At 34.3% G+C, this 21,901-nt stretch overlaps 1 protein-coding gene across 2 annotated transcripts in view; it reads right to left on the reverse strand.

Annotated features, from left to right (window-relative positions):
• COL11A1 (collagen type XI alpha 1 chain) overlaps positions 1-21,901 on the reverse strand; it is a 207,751-nt gene that overhangs the window by 147,986 nt on the left and 37,864 nt on the right. The window lies entirely within an intron of this gene.

Here is a 21,901-nt window from a genome sequence, read left to right on the forward strand (position 1 = left end):
CTAGAGGAGGGAAGCAAAACAAATGCAAGAAAACTGAACAGAGACTATATATAAAGATGAGGTTCTTCTGAATGTCACATGCACTGCAAAAGGATCCAGCCACATTTTTATCAAGACCAATTATATAAGTAATAGCATATCCTCCTCTCAAAACTAAAATATAATGCACATATTCTAACAATTTTTGTTATTTTTGTTTGTATATGCATATATATAGTAACTGTCTATAAGGCCTAGCTATTTCCATTTTCTCTGCTATGAATGTAATTACATTATAATTCAGGATATACACAAGTTAATACACATTTAGCTTTTTTGCATGTACAAGAAATCACATTTATTGAAAAAGTGTTGTACAAGAAATTGGTATAGTGTCTAAGGTCACATGTCAATGTGTCAATGTTAAGTGTCTGAATATTCAGATTCAATTCCTCATCCTATGAAGTCAACCAATGTTTGGTTGAAGTCAGTTCCCAGCCTGAGCATCCACTGAACTGTAGAGCAACAGCAGCTTATTCCTGAGAATGAGCAATGAAAAACCAGGTTTTGATCAGCTGTCATGTTCAATTCCATATGACTGAATAAGGTAACCTGTGAATGAATTATGTGCTTGAAGCATAATAAGATCCCAAGAATGACAGAGGAAATTCAGACATAACCAAAACAGTTAAAGCAGAGGCTGGATCAATATACAACTATAATTGTTCAATAAACAGTTTGTTTTTAAACAGCTCATTTATAAACAGTCTCTCTAATATCAACCTGGCAACTAGTAACTCTACAATCCTATAAGGCTTTTAATTCCACTATGAATCTTGGAAGATTTAAACTTTTAATATTAAAACTTGGGTGTTAGTTATATTCCAGGAGAATAACTTACTTTTGGTAATATCTGGAAAAGAAGACTCCAAGTATTTATTGACTATGTGTCTCACTGAATTTCAAAGCTTTCTAGAGTTAGAAATTTCATCTCCCCTAAACCTGTTGTGAATCACATGCTGCAATTGCATTCTATAAAATCAGCTAGCCTCCAAATTTCCCGAAGCACATTCTTACCTCCATTAACTTTAACATGCAGGTATCTCAACGGGAATGAATGCTTTTATAAAATGCTTCTTGTTAAAATCTTGACTGTATGTTATAAGCAAATAGGAGTTAGGTTGATGAAGAAGATGGAGAGGGAAATAGTATTAAACAGGAAAACATCTTAAACAGAACTCTGGATGCATGAAACTGACAAAGTTGGAAAAGTACATATAGTGCTGTATAGTTGGAGGGAAGGCCCTATATGGTGATAATGAGCAGTGAGGGTTGAGGGTTGAAAGAGATAAAGTAGAAGAAAAAAAAGAACCAAGCAAGGAACCAATCTGGGAAAAGCTTTGTGTGTGAACTGAATTCTACAAGTTACAGAATGTCATTCAAGGACTTTGAACCATGGAGCACATTGATCAATGACGTATTTTAACAAAAGCGCTATGAATACATAGGGAAGGATGATTTGAAAGCAGCTAGTTTGGAAGCATGAGAATCTTGCTTAGGAATCCATCACAGTTAAGCATTGGGAAATTTAACTCAGCAATAGCTGGAATGGAGTAGAGGATACATAGAGTTTATTAGAGACAAACGTGTGAACTTTGGGAACTGACTAGGTAATGATGATGGAGTGGGATGGGAACGGCAAGGAGAGAAGGAGGAAGTGCATTAGAGTAGAGTGGAAGGTAGTTCTGTAGTTTCTGGTATGAGCAAGGGTAAGACAGAAAAGCCATTTACTCAGTTGAGAAACAATAAAAAGGAAAAATTGGGGATCAACCTTTTAAGTCTATGAAATGAAATGATAATTTTTTTCTAGAAAAAGTCTTTTTTTTTTTAAGAAACTTGCCTTTATTTACTTTTGAATTGTACTCCTCTATGTGCCAACTGTCAGGTTATATCACTGAGGCCAAACCAAGTTAGAGACATCAATAAGAATCTGCAGAAATTTTCCTTTTAGCCGACAGCCCATACCTCTTTCTGTAGCAATTTATACCCATGTTTTCACTGGTAATCAAATCAAATCAAATTTAATCACTGGTAATCATATGTTTAAGTTCTTAGCCTCAGAATCTGACTATATTTGGAGATGGGACCTATAAAGACAGAATTAAGAGTAAATGAAATCTTTATGGTGGGCCCTAATTCAATATGACTGGTCTTTTTATAAGAAGAGGAGATTAGGACACAGACACCACAATGCGAAGGTCATGTGAAGACACAAGGAGAAGATGACTATCTACAAGCCAAGGTGAAAGGCCTCAAAAGAAATCAACCTTGCTAACATCTTGCTCTCAGACTTCAAGCATCTGGAACTGTGAAAATATTAATTTCTGTTGTTTAAGACACAGTGTGTGGTATTTGGTTATGGCAGCCCTAGAAAACAAATACAGACTGATAAATACTAGTTTGTTTTTATTTATATCTTGCAAGTATTATCTTTATAGCAGAATAAAGAAGAGCACTTCAAAACAAGTATTTTTGTTTGTTTGTAACATGGGTAATCTCTAACTATGTCCAGGATCTTGTATTAAGTAGATGCTGTGGAAATATTGACTGATTTAATTTGGCAAGCAACTAGAATTCAGGGTAATCACAGGTTATCATACACACGACAGTATCATCATGTGTAAATATCCCTCAGACATTAGAGGTAATAGAAAGTAAGAATGATAAATAAATATTTGTCTCCAAGTATAAATAAAGAATTTGAAGGGAACAAGTTTTTAAGTAAACTTACCAGAGTTTTAAAGATCTTTATCAAATTAAATTATGCTAGAGGTCATAGCGAGTTTAAACAACCATTTATATGATTTTTTTAAAATGCAATTTCATTACCCTAGTAAAAAAGTTAAAACAATTCCTGGCTGTATCTTTAACTCCATATTAATGAAATTATATCCTAATTCTACTTCAACAATGAAAAGAAAATAGGAATAGAAAAATGTTTTATCATTTTTATATATAATATAAAAAATATATATAATTAGAATAATACATTTTTTTGTATTCTATACTTCATTTTATCTATTCATCGTAATATAAATCAAAAGTAAAACAACATACTTGGTTCTTTCTTGATTTAAGAAAACACACGCAAAATTAGATTACAGATCATAAAAAATACTGAGATGATCCTCAGATTACAAAAAGACTCTTCATTTCAAATATTCATTAAATAATGGACATTTAAAATATGAATAATCAAAATTTGATCTTCCTCCCAAAATAAAGTCATCTGATACTTTTTACAAAAATCTGTTGTTCAAAATAATATAACTGAAGATAACATTTAAAATCTAAAAAGAGAATTTTAAAACAAAATGGAAATCATTTGAGACCTTATCTTTAAAAATTAACTTGAGAAAAAAATATTATTTGTATGAAAGAAAATATTATGTATCATTTAATATTTTAAACTTGTATTTTAACACAGACTCAAAGAACAAATTCATATAAGTAATATAAACATAAAGGTCAAATATGACCTTTGCAAGCAGGTATGACTTTCGTTGCCTGTCACACAAAGTTAACTGCAGAATTTGACATTTACTTTATATTTCATAGACTTGACTTGACAGTAAATTTTGAATTTATTTTAAAGTAATTATCATCTTTTGAATATGAAAAGAAGTGATAGACTCTTCATCATTTCATAAAGAGTTTAACAGTTGAACTGGCACATTTACTCTTTTAACCCAAGCAAATAAACTGTATCATTTCTTTTCACTATCTGTTTAACATCATCATTTTTATTGCCTATTTTTAAGTCTAGAGAAAATATCAGTGGATGAAAAGAAGTCATTGCTAGTAGCATTTTTATACATTTATTATTCTAGTTCTACATGCAGTGATGCTGTCCCAGAAGTAATAGGTCCTAGAAATAATATTTAAAAATACTTCCTTATTTCTACTCTGTTGCACTCCTCTACTATAATAAATGATACATTTCTTTAGTGAATTAAAGTTTATTAAATCAAAATTTGGCCATTTTATAAAATATATAAGCTAAGAGGATTTCAAAAGTATGCATATACATTATAAAGTAATTGATATACCTTTTACTCTTTTTTAATTTTGAAAAAAAATGTTTTTTTAGTACCAATGTGAAAACTTCTTTGCTCACTACAGAATGTAGTCAAACTGTATATATGTCTACTGAACAGTGAAAGATGGGGGTCATGCTCTCAAATTTGAAAGCCAGAATTCCCTATTGAAATGGGAGTATTTGCAAAGAACTATACTTTTGAAGGAAAAAAAAAAAGCAAACCTGTTACACAGCATTCCTAATTCCAGGAGGCACTTCATGCCTTACAATTTTAAAATAAGCTACATTTTTCCCCAAAACAAAATATTTTCTTAAAAAAGAAAACAGCAGAAGTAACACATAATTTTATTAATAGGCACAGATACATTATAAGTCAGATAATAAATGTGTTTCTTCTTTAACTTTTAGTGGTAACTTACACAGAAATTTGACAGCCAGATAACTTTCAGAATCCTTTCCCCTGGTTGTCTATCAATCAGTCATCTATCCATTTAGTCAACACATATTTATTGAGGCAAAGTAACATGCTGATAATATAGATAGGCAAAAGAAAAATAAAGAGGGAAATCAGACCCAGATCCTACTCTCAGATAGCATATAACCTGGTAAGGGAGATTAATTATACACAGACATGATATATTAAGAAACATATTTCTTTAGTACTTACTATATTCCAATTATGAAAAAAAATAAATTGAGGTGGCAGGGGTGGGGTGATGACACAATTTTCATCTGGGAAAGTCAAAGGAATAATCTAGAAGGAACTGGCATAAATGAGATAATTAATGAGAAAGTGTCTAGTTTTTCTTTTAAACATAAAGATACTTGGTATTCTTTGTTGGTTCCCAGAATCCTAATCATTGCTCTCTCTTACCCTGTGCCTAAAGAATATGACACCATAGCCCACATCATCAGACTGTCTTGCAGGCCAGTTTCTAGTACAGACAATGTAAGTGACCACCAAGAGTTAGGAGTTAGGAAGGTGGGAAGAGAAGGAGGTTGGGTAGTTTCGCTAGACACTTTCCTGTCTGTCACGGCAGTCTGGTACCTTGACCACTAGTGCCACTAGTGCAGGGCTCCAGCTTTCACTGTACTGTTATTTCTGCCTCTTGCTCATTTAACCCTTGGAAAGGTAATACTCCTTGCCAGGTAACTCTGCCTCCTTGTTCAAATCTCTGCAATCACCTGAGTAGAAATTCAGTTTCCTGCTGGAACCCACATTGAACTCACTCACAAAGAGTATGAGAAGTTAGAGAAAGACCCCACAGTTGAAGGCCCTAAAATAGTAATTGTCATCTTCCTTTTATATATATATATATATATATATTAAGTTTAAGGATTCAGATAATCAGTATGTATCACTTTCCAGGAAAGTACACTGTATCTACTAGAATACACACAGTTTATGGTCGGGGCTCCTCTTCTTCTTCTTCTTCTTTTTTTTTTTTTTTTGGTCATGCCAAAAAAAATGAGATCCTGTTTGCAGGATCTCAGTTCCCTGACCTGGAACTGAACCCAGGCCATGGCAGTGAAAGCCTGGAATCCTAACCACTAGGCTATCAGGGAACTCCCAGGGGCTCCTCTTCTTAATAAGCCAATCTACATTATTCAGCTAAACTCACTGGAATATATACTTCATGAGAGTAAGGACCTGTCTGTTTTGTTCTCCCAGGTTTTCACAATTCCTGGAATAGGACTGCACGTAGTGGGTATGTACTAAATGTTTGTTCGGTAAATAGGTATACAGGCAATTAATTTATTCACCATTATAAGGCTCAATTTCAACAACTGTAAATTAAGAATACTATTATTTGTCTTGTATTTCCTACAGATTCTTTAAAAATTAATACCTACTTAAGCAATTTTTAAAGTGTAAGTGTACACAAACGTAAGGTATAATTATTATAGTACTTGAAGCCAATTAAAGGAGAACACACCTTTGAGCTTAAACTTCTAGATGTGTTTATAGACTGTAAAATTTAAGAAATGCTGCTGGAGAATACATTTTTATTCGTTCCATAACTAAATTCCAAAAAAGTTGAGTTTCAGAAGACTTAAAGTCATTATTCTATAAGTAAAGCCCATAAGGAAAAAGTATAATAGAAGAGAAAGAAAAATATTCAGATAAGCAGTTTCCAGCATGTACCACTGTAAAAGCAATAGCTTAAAAAAATTCTACAATGTTTCCATAAGATATTCCCTGGACACTAAAAATTCTGCTCACATTTGATATTAGAGCTTTGTTGAAAAGTATGGTGGGTCTTGGAAGAGATTTTTGATTGTATATCCAGGAACAAGACTGACATTAAATCTTAAACATGGCATAAAATGCTCAAAAAAGTAGAGATTATCAGAAGATTAACTGAAAAAATATGCTTCTTGCCTACTAAGACTTCTGAATTTGCCAAGGCATTAACTCACAACATAGTTTTTTTTTTTTTCAGACATTCTATACAGTTAATGATTCTTTCTCAACTATTTTGTGTGGAAAAGGAAAGCTGCCAAAATGCTTCAAATTTTAGTTTAATTGAAAAATGCATCAGAGATTGCATCTGAACTATAATTCAAAGGAAAAAATGAAAAAAACCACATAATCACAGACAGAACTGCTACCCACACAGTCCTTATATTTCACTGTGTCCCAAAATCAGCTTAAGAAATCAGTTTTAAGAAAATGAGTAGTGATCCTATGTTACTTGAATGTACTACTAATTCAACAACTATTTACCAAGTATTACAAAAAATGCAATACTTTAAAACTTTAAAGTTGTATAAAACACTACCACAAAAAGGGCACATTTATCTTATACTTTCTAACAAACATTCCTACTGAAAGAGAACTATCAATGTGGCTCTATTCCACACAAAAAAAATAATAATAAAAGGAAATGAGGAAAGAAAAAATGATTAGAAAAAAGGTAACAAATCTTTCTTCCTGCTTCCTTGTTGGCCAAGATGATCTATACTCCTTGAATTAATAAATGTTAGAAATCATATTTATTTCATCCATTTAAAAAATATTTTCAGGCAGTGTTGTAGACACTACGGATACAATACAAAGCTTCTGCTCTCTTGGAGCTTACATTCAAGAGAAGGAAAGAGAAAATAAGCAAAATATAGTATCAGAATTATAGGTGCTGTAAAGAGTATAAAGCAGGATAGGAGAGATTGTAGAAAGTAAGACACTATACTACAAACTGTGGTCATGAAAGATTTTGCTGATAAAGGGACGCTGAGACAGAGACAACTGAGGAACTAAGGAAGTAAGAAATTCATAGAAATATCTAAGGAAAAGCCTTCCAGGCAGAAGGATGAGTGGATGCTCAGACCCCAAGGCTGGAGCATGATTGATGTGTTCAAAACGGGATGCCTTGTGGATCAGAGGGAGCAAGGGGGTAAAGGAATCATTGATGAAGTCAGAGAAAAGGGGCAGAGGGTGTGGATGAATCACTTAGGAGACAATGGAATATTGAAGGAACTTTAACTTACTCCAAATGATATGAAAAGCCACCAGACAATTATAAACAAGGAAGTGACATTCTTTACTGACTCATTCATTCTTTCAGCCAGGGCTATTTGACAGGAATATGCCTGCTAGTCTAGGCTTGCTGCTTAGAGAACAGACTAGCAGATGGGCAGACAGACACAGGGAGATCAATTAAAAGCCTCCTGCAATTTTCCAAGAAATAGATAATGCTAATAGTAATAATAATAAATAATACTTAACTGGCACTTACTGTATACCTGCCACTCTTCTAAGAACTTTATATAGTCATACTGTAAACCAAAATGAACTAGGTCATGCCTTAAAAAAAAACTACTTCCTAAAAAAATATAAAATAATTTAAATAATTTATCATATTCTTATTCTACTTCTTTGAGCTAATAATAATTTCACACTACCTATGTTTTTACTGTAAAGCTCAGAAGTATATAGAAAGATGGTAAAGTAAGATTACTTGGTCCAGGATAATCCTATGGCCTTTTACAGCTTCATTAAAAGCACATATTTCATCAATCGTAAAAAAGAGAACTAAAGACTTTTGAATTTAGCTAAAATTCCAAACAGTTCATGTTTGTAAGAAGGAAACATTGACTATTTAATACCCTATGTAAAGCGTAAAGTATTAAGTTCCTCTCTCCCTTAACCCCACATACCTAGTCAGCCCCTAAGACCTGTCAATTCTATCCCACATTAGCATTCTGAAGCAAGACCCTTCTCTCTATTTCTTCTGTCATGGCCTTGTCTCTACTGTAAGTAACTTTTTATTTGAACTAATGTTTCAACATATCAGTTTTGGTGTTTTTTTCCACTAGGTTCTTCTGATTCTAGACTAACTCCTTCACTGCCACAAAAAGAATTTTTAAAAAACAAATCTCAATGTTTAATTCTTCTACTTAAAGAAACTTCTTATAACCTATGGTTTAAAGTTCAACCCCCTCAGCATGGTATAAAATGCAGTCCACACACAGGCCCTAACTCATCCTACCCGATCATCTCCCAAATACCCCCGAAGCAAATTGCATTCTCAGATGTGCTGAGCTCATTCCAAACTTTCGTCTTTTGCACAGGTGCCCTCATCTTTAAATACCCTTTTATTTTTCATCATTTTGGAAACAGTTGTTATTTTCTCCCTTGAACATATCTATATCTTTATTATGGGCAGAATCATATTTATTACAACTATTTATTTGTATCTTTGCATCAATTATTTAAACACAATATTTGCCATATAATGTTTATTCTGTTTCAACAGAGAATAGTCAGCTACTTAATAAACACCTGACTTTCAAATGACATATGCTATCCTATACCTCTCCCTGCCCCTTCTCCTCCCAGACACTTCTAATAGAGCCTTAACCACTTGCATATACAGCATTCATTCACATATTTACTAATCTTCATTGGCTATAAACACTGTGCAAACTTTGTGTTTGATGCCACTGCTGAAGTACTTAAATTAAGGGAATATAAATCCTGCTCTCAATAAATTTATAGTCTAATGAGAAAGCTATATATTAATAGATAATTGTAAAACAACATGGTAATAGACAGTGACAACAAGAATGCAATGCAAGATGGCTTATTTTGGGGGGAAGCTAATAAAATGCCACAAACTAATAATAAAATTTAAACTGGAAAAAAGAAGGCAAGTAATCAGAGATAAGACTTATAAAAGGGACAAAACAAAATGTGTGACACTTTAATGTGCACTGCTGGCAGCAGATAACTTAATCATGCACTAATCAAAAAATAGACAACGAACAAAAACAAGGCAATGATCCTATTAGCGGACAAGTAATATCTTGTATAAGTGGTATTTTGGATCTTCTATTGAGTTCTGAAATCTGAATCCACCTCAAATGCTATATTGAGTGTCTTGAAACAATTCCAACAATAAATCCTATTAAATATGAAATTACAGTAAATTATCAGTAGAGTCACAAAATAAAAGCTGTTATCTGCATATCACACTACAGTGGCGCAGATCTGATCATACTCTGAATGACAACATGATAGCATGTGGCTATTATATAATAAAGTACAGTGATGTCTAGAATGGAGAACTGAGGAAAAGTCCTACAGCATCACTGAAGCTTGGTCATAAATAATGTAGCACATTCTTGTGTGTTTTCCCTCACCACGCTTGTCATACCAACTTGGTGTGCAATAATAAGGAATGTAATTACACATCCAGAAGGCAAATACAGGAGCTCCTTTCAGACTTAGCTAAAAATAACTCTCAAAAAAGGATTAAACTATGCTGTATCTTGATCTACTCATGCATGTGATCTGTAGGAAAACTTAAATATCTCCCCAAAACAGAAAAATCCACAGGGAAAAATCATATTTGCCATCACAACTTTGTAAATAATTGATTATTAACACCGAGTCTAAATGAAATCTGACAACTTCTAAATTTGTTACTGTCAGGAAGAAAAACTATGTTCTATAAAACTACTACTACGAGACACTGTCATGTAGATACATTGGATTATTTCTGCATAAAAGCCATAAGATCCTCTTTTAGAAATAACTACACATATGCATCATTGTTCTGTATATTAGAGAAATTCAACATGTCCATGAATCCAGTGAGTCTGTAAAGCAGTGTTGTTGCTAAACCCTAATATTACATGAGTGTGTGCTGTGCCTTGGGATTTTAACTCTAATTTGCATTGAAGTTGTGTTTGTTACAATCAATATGTACTTGGACTGTGTTTGAACATCAACTCTATCAAATATGTACCTCATGTTTGGTATCCACATTTGTTACTTCTCTTAAATTTGTACATTATTTCCTGAAATTTATAAATAAATAATTTTGATGTCTTACTACATTCCATAAAACATGAATCACAAAACTGATTCCAGACAATGTTTCAAAAATTACATAAAGAACCACAGCTACATTCTCAAATGTACATCTTAACCAAAGATTTACAGGACAAGAACAAAACTGAGTAGCCATGGTAAACTCAAAGCTTTCTTGTTTTTCTGTTTTGCAGACGCTATGTTACTTTGACAGAGTAAGTAATAAAATCCCATTCCAGAATGACATTTTATTTTTTCTTTTAGCTATTGAAGTCTTCTTTAAAATAAACTATAGTGTCTTTTACAAAGCCAAATGTGGCTCTTATGTTAGCCATATCTATTGTTTTGCCCTAGTTTCAGAAATAATCAACAGAAGAAAGCTTTTTTTTCAAACACGTACTTATAAAACATTCAGTATTGCAGGACACACATATAAATATTTTATAAATGTTAACTCATTTAATCTTCAAATGACTCTATGAGTTAACTACCACAGCTATCCCATCTTACAGATGAGGAAAAAGACATAGAGAGGTTGAGTATCTTGCCCATGATCTTCAAGCTGATTAAGTTCTAAATTCAAAAATCAAACCCTGGCTGTCTGACTCGAGTCAATGCTGCTAACTACCATGCATATGGTTAAAAAAGGCAAAAGCTTAATTTAAAAAAGCTTAATAATCATCATCATAACATTTTTTCATTTAACCACTTCTTTACTTATTAGACTGAATGATACCTTTGTCTTCATCTTTCATTTCCCAAGTGAAACAATGGAAATGACTTTATCATCCGTGTTCACTCACTTCTACTTTTTTGCTTCTAAAGTTCATATTTTATGAAAGATCTTAAATATTTATAAAGAAAAAAATTAAAGAAATAATTAGTGGTTATATTTTTCAGTTTAGAATCTAGATTGAAATCACATAATGATAATTTTTAAATATAGTGATAGCTTGCTTTTTTCCCTTAATTAAAGAAGATCCAGAGAAGCCAGGGCAAGAAGGTTTTAGAGATAAATTTTGTGATACCAGAATTTTACCAATTTTAGAGATTTTGAAGATGAGACTATAGCCAAGTACCAGGCAATATAAATTTTTTAGAGATTTTGAAGATGAGACTATAGCCAAGTACCAGGCAATATAAATTTTTTCATAATAAGGAATTAACACTTTTAAATGTTTATATTTTGGAAGTTGTAATACTCCTATAACAGTGTAAACCCATTACAGCCCAATGCTCATGCTGATGATGACTACAAACACTGAACAAAATACAATGAACAATTCCCTGAGAACTCTGAAAAGTAGGTAGGTCATGAAGGAGGGTTAGACCTTGAAGAAGTAAACCCACATATGATGTTATCTTTGTGTGTTTTGGGAGGGGGGGTTTCCCTTGAGGTTTTGTCCCTATAGTGGAAGCCAGTAGCTGAGCACTGCAACAGTGCTGTGGCTAGAACTTTGACAGAAACCCTGTTTCTGGACAAAGGAACAAGCTAAAAAAAAAAAATCCATGTTAGAAGACATGGAGGGAATCTGAAGTGAATACATGGAAACAGGAAATCACCTAGCTTTGTGTATAAACCACAAAAATATAAAATTACCTCCAGAACTACACATGTGTAATGAACTCAAACCAATTTAGTTAAAACTGAGAGAACAGAACTGAGATTAAAACTGTCAATACCAGTCTCACAATAGCTCCTGAACACACACAAACAAACAAAAAAAAACTCTGAGAGTTCAAAGCTCTAGTGGAACCAGTCATAAAGGAGACACTCACCTTCTAAGTTTTACCACCAGGAGCTCTACCAGGCTTCACAGTGAATACTGGAGAAAAATCCCTTCATGCTTCCAGAAGGGGAAAAGAAACCATTTTGAAATATACCAGGGCATTCTGTTCTTCTTAGCAAGACCTGCCCTTAGGCAGAAACACTTTACCCAGATTCTAACCTGTGGGGTTTTACTAGAACCTAACCTAACCAGAGAAAGGAAAATACCTCAATCCAGCCCCTTTAGCCTTCCATGTGGGAGAAGAAAAATACATCTTCATCTACTTCCTGTCCCGCCGACAGGAGGAAAAACAACTGAAAAACACTGGTGAACTTCACAATGCAGGGGCATAGGCTAACCAAAATACTGAGACATAATCATAGGACTATAGAATCTTTCCCCTCCCCCTGCATCTTTTACCCAGTGTATAATGTCTGTCTTCCAACAAAAAGTTACAAGGCATACGAAAAGGCTAAAAACAAAGTTTGAAGAGACAGAACAAGCATCAGAATCAGAACCAGATATGGCAGGATGCTGGAATTGTCAGACTAGGAATGTTTCTTGAAACTATTATTAATATTCTAAGAATGTTAATAGAAAAATAGACAACCCACCAGAATAGATGGATAATGTAAGTCGAGAAATGGAATTTCAAAGATCAAAAAGAAATGCTAGAGATCACAGAAATTAAGAAAGTCTTTGGAGATTGGTTCAAGATGGTGGAGTAGAAGGATGTGCGCTCACTCCCTCTTGCAAGAGCACCAGAATCACAACTAACTGCTGAACAATCATTGACAGAAAGACACTGGAACTCACCAAAAAAGATACCCCACATCCAAAGACAAAAGAGAAGCTGCAATGAAATGGTAGGAGTGGTGCAATCACAATAAAATCAAATCCCATAACTGCTGGGTGGGTGACTCACAAACTGGAGAACACATACCACAGAAGTCCACCCACTGGAGAGAAGGTTCTGAACCCCATGTCAGGCTTCCCAACCTGGGGGTCTGGCAACGGGAGGAGGAATTCCTAGAGAATCAAACTTTGAAGGCTATCAGGATTTGACTGCAGGACTTCAACAGGACTGGGGGAAACAGAGACTCCACTCTTGGGGGCACACACAAAGTAGTGTGTGCATCAGGACCCAGGGGAAGGAGCAGTGACCCCATAGCAGACTGAACCAGACCTAGCTGCAAATGTTGGAGGGTCTCCTGCAGAGGCTGGGGGTGACTGTGGCTCACCATGTGGACAAGAACACTGGCAGCAGAAGTTCTGGGAAGTACTCCTTGGCATGAGCCCTCCCAGAGTCTGCCATTAGCCCCACCAAAGAGCTGGGTAGGCTCCAGTGCTGGGTCACCTCAGGCCAAACAACGAACAGGGAGGGAACCCAGCCCCACCCATCAACAGACAATTGGATTAAAATTCTACTCAGCTCTGCCCACCTGCTCTACCCACCACCAGTCCCTCCCATCAGGAAGCTTGCACAAGTCTCTTAGATAGCCTCATCCAACAGAGGGCAGACAGCAGAAGCAAGAAGAACTACAATCCTGCAGCCTCTGGAACAAAAACCACATTCACAGAAAGATAGACAAGATGAAAAGGCAGAGAGCTATATACCAGATGAAGAAACAAGATAAAACCCCAGAAAAACAACTAAATGAAGAGGAGATAGGCAACCTTCCAGAAAAATAATTCAGAATAATGATAGTGAAGATGATCCAGAACCTCAGAAAAAGAATGGAGGCAAAGATAAAGAAGATGCAAGAAATATTTAACAAACACCTAGAAGAATTAAAGAGCAAACAAACAGAGGTGAACAAGCAGAGATGAACAATACAATAAGTGAAATGAAAACTACACTAGAAGGAATCAATAGAATAACTGAGGCAGAAGAACAGATAAGTGACCTGGAAGACAGAATGGTGGAATTCACTGCCGTGGAATAGAATAAAGAGAAAAGAATGAAAAGAAATGAAGACAGCCTAAGAGACCTCTGGGACAACATTAACCAACATTTGCATTATAGGGTCCCAGAAGGAGGAGAGAGAGAGAAAGGACCTGAGAAAAATATTTGAAGAGATTATAGTCGAAAACTTCCCTAACATGGGAAATGAAATAGCCATCCAAGTCCAGGAAGCGCAGAGAGTCCCAGGCAGGATAAGCCCAAGGAAAAAAAGCTGAGACACATAGTAATCAAATTGACAAAAATTAAAGACAAAGAAAAATTACTGAAAGCAACAAGGGAAAAACAACAAATAACATACAAGGGAACTCCAATAAGTTTAACAGCTGATTTCTCAGCAGAAACTCTACAAGCCAGAAGGAAGTGGCATGATATATTTAAAGTGATGAAAGGGAAGAACCTACAACCAAGATTACTCTAGCCAGCAGGATCTCATTCAGATTCGATGGAGAAATCAAAAGCTTTACAGACAAGCAAAAGCTAAGAGAATTCAGCACCACCAAACTAGCTCTACAACAAATGCTAAAGGAACTTCTCTAAGTGGGAAACACAAGAGAAGAAAAGAACCTACAAAAAACACCCCATAATAATTAAGAAAATGGTAATAGGAACAAGAATGTCTTTGATGGGTTTATTAGTTGACTGCACATGGCTCAGAAAAAATCTCTGAGATTGAGGATATGACAATAGAAACTTCCAAAATTGAAATGCAAAAAATAAAAAGATTAAAAAAAAATCAAACAGAACAGAACAGAATATCCAAGAACTGTGGGACAACTACAAATGATATAACATACACATAATGGGAATACCAGAAAAAGAAAGGGAAAGAAACAGAGTAACATTTGAAGCAATAATGACTGAAGGGATTCCCTGGTGGCACTGTGGTTGAGAATCGGCCTGCCGATGCGGGGGACACGGGCTCGTGCCCCGGTCCGGGAAGATCCCACATGCTGCGGAACAGCTGGGCCCATGAGTCATGGCCGCTGAGCCTCGCATCCAGAGCCTGTGCTCTGCAACGGGAGAGGCCACAACAGTGAGAGGCCTGCGTACCGCAAAAAAATAAAGAAAGAAATAAAATAATAATGACTGAAAATTTGCTCAAATTAATGTCAGACACCCTTCATAGATCCAGGAAGAACAGAGAACCAGGAGCTGCATAAATGTCAAAAAAACCTCTGACACCTAGGCACGTCATAATCAAACTTCAGAAAATCAATAATAAAAAAAATTTTCAAAAAATCAGATAAAAAAACACCTTACCTACAGAGATACAAAGGTATCAACAGTAATTACATCTGACTCCTCTTTAGAAACTACACAAGCAAAAAGAGAGTAGAATGAAATATTTAAAGTCTTGAGAGAAAAAAAACAACAACCTACAATTCTTTACCCTGCAAAATTACCCTTCAAAAGTGAAAGCAAAATAATTTCTCTGCCAAACACTGAGGGAATTTGCTGGCAGTAGACCTGTCTCTCAAGCAATTTAAAAAGAAGTTCTTCAGAGAAAAGAAAGATGATATAATTCAGAGAAACCAGATGATGAAAAAAAGAATTGGAGAAAGAATAAGGTAAAACAGAAAGTTTTATTTTTATTATTCTTAATTGATCTGTTTCAGTTTGTTCAATATAATATATATATATATATATATATATCACACACACACACACACACACACACACACAGAGTTGGCCCTCTGTATCCAGACGCTCCTCATCCATGAATTCAACTAATTGTGGATCAAGAACATTTAGAAAAAAAATTCTAGAAAGTTCCAAAAAGCAAAACTTGAATTTGCTGCATGCCTGCAACTACTTACATAACATTTTCATTGTATTTACAGCTATTTATATAACATTTACACTGTATTAGGTATTATAAGTAACTTATAGAAGATTTAAAGTATACAGGAAGACAGCAGGGAGGAATAAGGATTACATTATTATTATAAGGTACTTGCACTACCTGTGAAATAGTATAGTAGTATTTGAAAGTAGACTTGGATTAGTAGTAAATGTATATTGCAAATGATAGGGTAACCACTAAAATAAGTAATAAAAGAAGTATAATTGATATGCCAAGAAAATGGTGAAAATGGAATCATAAAAATGCTCAATTTAAACCAAAAAAGAAGGCAGAAAAGTAATAGAAGACAAATATGAACAAAAATAAAAGGCAGCAAATAGAAAACAGTAGCAAATATGGTAGATGTAAATTCATCTATATTAATAATCATTTTAAACATCAGTGGTCCAAATATACCCACTAAAAGACAGAGATTGTCAGAGTGGATCAAAAAACAAGGCCCAACTATATTTTGTTTACAAGAAACCTACTTTCAATATAAAGACACATATAGATTAAAAGTATAGGGATGGAGATACCATAATTCAAAAAGATACATGCACCCCAATGTTCATTGCAACACTGTTTACAATAGCCAGGACATGGAAGCAGCCTAAATGACCATCAACAGAGAAATGCATAAAGAAATGTGGTATATATATACAATGGAATATTACTCAGCCATAAAAGGGAATGAAATTGGGTCATTTGCAGAGACGTGGATGGACATAGAGACTGTCATACAGAGTTAAGTAAGTCAGAAAGAGAAAAAGAAATACCATATATTAATGCATATATGTGGAATCTAGAAAAATGGTATAGATGAACTTATATGCAAAGCAGAAATAGAGACACAATGTAGAGAACAAACATATAGATACCAAGAGGGGAAGGGGGTGAGATGGACTGGGAAACTGAGATTGACATATATACACTACTATATATAAAATAGATAACTAAAGAGAACAGATTTTATAGCACAGGGAACTCTACTCAATGCTCTGTGGTGACCTAAATGGGAAAGAAATCCAAGGAAGAGAGGATATATGTATATGTGTGGCTGATTCACTTTGCTGTCCAGCAGAAACTAACACAATACAGTAAAGCAACTACACTCCAAAAAAAAAAAAAAAAGAAAAAAAGTATAGGGATGGAAAAGATATACCATATTATCACTAATCAAAAGAAAGTGAGAATAGCTATATTAATTTAGGCACAATAGACTTCAGAACAAGAAAAGTTATCAGAGATAGAGATATTACATACTGATAAAGGAGTCAATAGTCCAAGAATAATAGTCCTTAATGTGTATGTGCCTAAAAACAGAATATCAAAGTAAAATACATGAGTCAAAAACTGATATAACTGCAAGAAGAAATAGAGTAATCTAATATCATAGTTGGAAAGTTTAACACCCTTCTACGAGAAACCAACAGATCCAGCTACAGAAAACTACTAAGGACATAGTTGAACTCAACAGCACTATCAGTCAAGTGGATATAATTGACATGTATACACTTCTTTATCCACAACATCAGATTACACATTTTTCTCAAGCTCACATGGAACATTCACAAAAACAGACCACATTCTGAGCCATAAAACACACTTTAATCAATTTAAAATAGAATCATATGATATCAGCCCTTAGAACACAGCGAAATTAAACTAGAAATCAATAACAGAAAGATGTCTGTAAAGTTTGAAAAAACTTGGAGAATAAACTACAATTTCCAAATAACACATGAGTCAATGGTGCTATCTCAAAGAAAATTTTCAAATATTTTTGAACTAAATGAAAATAAAAACACAACTTATCAAAAGTGTAGGATGCAGCAAAAGCAGTTGTCACAGAGAAATTTCTAACATCGAATGCAAATACTAGAAAAGAAGAAAAATTGAAAATAAATAATCTAAGTTTCCACCTTAGAAAACTAGAAAAGGAAGAGCAAGTTAATTCCAAAATAAGCAGAAGAAAAGAATGATAAAAATTAAAGGTGAAATGAGTGAAATTGAAAACAATAACAAAATATGAACAAGATCTACATGAGGAAAACTACAAAATACTGATGAAATATAAAAGAAGTACTAAATAATTGAGAAATATTCCATTTTCACAGTTAGAAAGACTCAGTATTGCCAAGATGTAAGGTTGTCCCAACTTGATCTATAGAGTCAACTCTCCCAGTTAAAATCCCAAGAAATGGACTTCCCTGGTGGCACAGTGGTTAAGAATCCGCCTGCCAATGCAGAGGACATGGGTTTGAGCCCTGGTCGGGAAGATCCCACATACCGCGGGGCAACTAAGCCTGTGAGCCACAACTACTGATCCTGCATGCGACAACTAATGAAGCCTATGAACCTAGAGCCCATGCTCCACAGCAAGAGAAGCCACCACAATGAGAAGCAACAAAGAGTAGCCCCCGCTCACCTCAACCAGAGAACGCCCGTTCACAGCAATGAAAATCCAATGCAGCCAAAAAAATAAATTAAAAGAAATCCCAGGAAATTATTTTGTAAATATTGTCAAACTGATTCTAAAATTTATAATAAGAGGTAAAAGGCCCAGAATATCCAACTCAATATTGAACGAGTAAAACAAAGGTGGAGAACTGACACCACCTGACTTCAAGACTTACTATAAAGCTACAGTATTCAAGACAATGTGGTATTCGTGAAAGAACAGACAAATAGATCAATGGAACACTATACAGAGCCCTGAAGTAGACCCGTGTAAGTACAGTCAACTTATCTTTGACAAAGGAGCAAACAAAGACAATACAATGGAGTAAAGACAGTCGTTTCAACAAATGTTACTAGAACAACTGGAAATCCACATACAAAAAACTGAATCTAAACACAAACCTTACACCCTTCACAAAAATTTACTCAAAATATATCATTGATCTAAATGTAACATGCAAAATTATAAAACTCCTAGAAGATAACATATAAGAAAGGTTAGATGACCTTGGGTATGGCAATGACTTTTTAGCTATCACATCAAAGGCATGATGCATGAAAGAAATAATTGATAAGCTGCACTTCATTAAAATTAAAAACTTTTACTCCATGAAATACAATGTCAAGGGAATGAGAAGACAAGCCAAACTGCGAGAAAATACCTGCAAAAGACACAAATGATAAGGAACTCTTCTCCAAAATATACAAAGAACATTTAAAATTCAACTATAACCCGCTTAAAAAATGGTCAAAATACATTCACAGACACATCAGCAAAGAAGATATACATGTGACAAGTAAGCATATATGAAAAGGCGTTCAACGTGTCATCAGGGAAATGCAAACTAAAATGAGATACTACTTACTATACACCTATCAGAATGGACAACATCCAAATAGTGCCAAAACTGTGAAGGAATAACTTTCATTCATTGTGGTGATAATGCAAGATAGTACAGTCCCTTTGGAAAGCAGTTTTCCAATTTCTTATACAACGAATCATACTCATACCATATGATCCAGCAATTATGCTCCATGGTATTTACCCTAAGAGGTTGAAAACATATCCACACGAAAACCTGCACACAGTTGTTTACAGCAGAGTTATTAATAGTTACCAAAATTTGGAAGCAATCAGTAGGTCCTTCAGTAAATGAATGGATAAATAAACTGTGATACATTCAAACAGTGGAATATTATTCACTACTAAAAAGAGATGAGCTATCAAGCCATGAAGGACATGGAGGGAATGTAAATGCATGTTACTAAGTGAAAGGAGCTGACATGAAAAGACTAAAAACTGTATGATTCTAACTATATGACATCTTGGAAAAAGCAAAACTAAGCAGCTGGTAAAAACTCCCCTAAACCGAAGAGCTTAGGGGAGAGGAGGCAATGAATAGGTGGAGCACAGAGAATTTTTAGGGCATGAAACCATTTAGTACTGTGTACATGTATTGGTGAATACATGTCATTATACATTTGCCAAAACACGCAGAATGTACAAAACCCTAATATAAACTATGGATTTTGGCTGATAATGATGTGTTGATATACATTCATCCACTGCCACAAATGTGCCACTCTGGTAGGGATGTTGCTAGTGGGGGAAGCTGTGTGTGTGTGCGCACAAGGCTATATGGAAACTCCCTATACTTTTCACTCAATTTTTCTGTGAACCTAAAACAGCTTTAAAGAAATAAAATATATTAATAAATCATTTTTAAAAGATAATAAACAAATGCCAACTCTGAGATAACCCAGTTGTTAAAACTCTAAAAAAGAGACGTCAAAACAGCTATTTAAAACTATAAAGCACTCAGTCCAACAATTTCACAACACATTTTTTGTTAAAGACATGTGCTACATTCACCAAGATAGACTGACTACAAGCTGGGCCATCAAAAGACTGTAAATAAATCTGAATGGAATGAGATCACAGCAAGTTTACTGTCCGACAGAAATAGAATTAAATTAGACATCAATAATAATAAGCAATCTAAGAAAAACATGTATCTAGACATTACCTCTCTATAATTCATAGGTCATAGATGAAATAAAAAAGGAAATTAGGAACTGTTTTAACTGAATGACCATAAAAAATATATATAACACATTTATGGGATGCAGCTAAAACTGCTTAAAAAGAAATGTATAGCTTTAAATGTTTATACTGGCAAATAATGGATCTGAAAATAATGACTTTCCGCTTTGCAAGACCAGAAAAAAAGATTTTCCTCTTCCAAATTTAGGATAAAGAGAACAAAAATAATGGAATAGAAAAGAAGTCAGTTGAGAGAGATAATAAAAAGAGCCAAATATGGGCTTCCCTGGTGGCGCAGTGGCTGGGAGTCCACCTGCCGAGGCAGGGGACGCGGGTTCATGCCCCGGTCCAGGAAGATCCCACATGCCACGGAACGGCTGGGCCCGTGAGCCATGGCCGCTGGGCCTGCGTGTCCGGAGCCTGTGCTCTGCAGCAGGAGAGGCCACAACAGTGAGAGGCCCGCGTACCACAAAAAAAAAAAAAAAAAAAGAGCCAAATATGATTTGTTAAAAATATCAACAAAATTTTCAAAGGCTTATTAAACTGATTGATCTAGGAAAAAAGGAGAGAGAATACAGATCATTATTATCCAGAATGAAAATTAGTTACCACCAGTAATCTTACAGACATTAAATGTAGACAAGAAAATACTACAAACAACTTTATGCCAACAAATTCAACAACTCACTGACCTAGAAAAATTTCTTTAAATGTAAAAGTTATCAAGATTGATGTTTTAAAAATCAGAAAAAAATTAATTAACCTATACCTAGGAATGAAATTAAATATGTTTTAAAAGTTTCTAAAAAGGAAACTCTGACACCTGGCATTTTTTCTATGCAGCATTCAAGAGAGAAACAACATCAACCATACAAAAATTTTTTCAGAAAACAGATGAGATCACTTTCTAAATCATTTTATGAGGCCAGTATTATCCTAACACCAAAACTTGACAAAGACATTACAAATAGAGAGAATCATATACCAATAATATCTCTCATTAATAAAGGTTCAAAATCCTAAAGATTTTTTAGCAAATCAAATCCAACACTATATATAAAAAATAATATATCATGTCCAAATGGGGTCTACCTAAGGAATGAAAAGTTGATTTTAAACATTTGAAAATCAATCAATAAAATTCAATATGCTAACAGAAAAGAAAATTATCATTGCAATAAAAACATAAAAATCATTTAACAAAGTTCAATATACATTCATGATAAAAAACTTTTAGGGAACTAAGACAAGTAGTGAACTTTTTAAACTGATAAATTTACATTGAACACTTACAACCAACATCATACTTAATAGCTGAAGACTGAATATTTATTTACATAAGAACAGAAAAATAAAAAAATAAGAATGTCTGTTTCATCACTTCTATTCAACATTTTGGTGGAGGTCCTATCCATTGTCATA

Source organism: Mesoplodon mirus, assembly GCF_964341445.2.
Source record: "Mesoplodon mirus genome assembly, chromosome: 3".
Lineage (NCBI taxonomy): Eukaryota > Metazoa > Chordata > Mammalia > Artiodactyla > Ziphiidae > Mesoplodon > Mesoplodon mirus.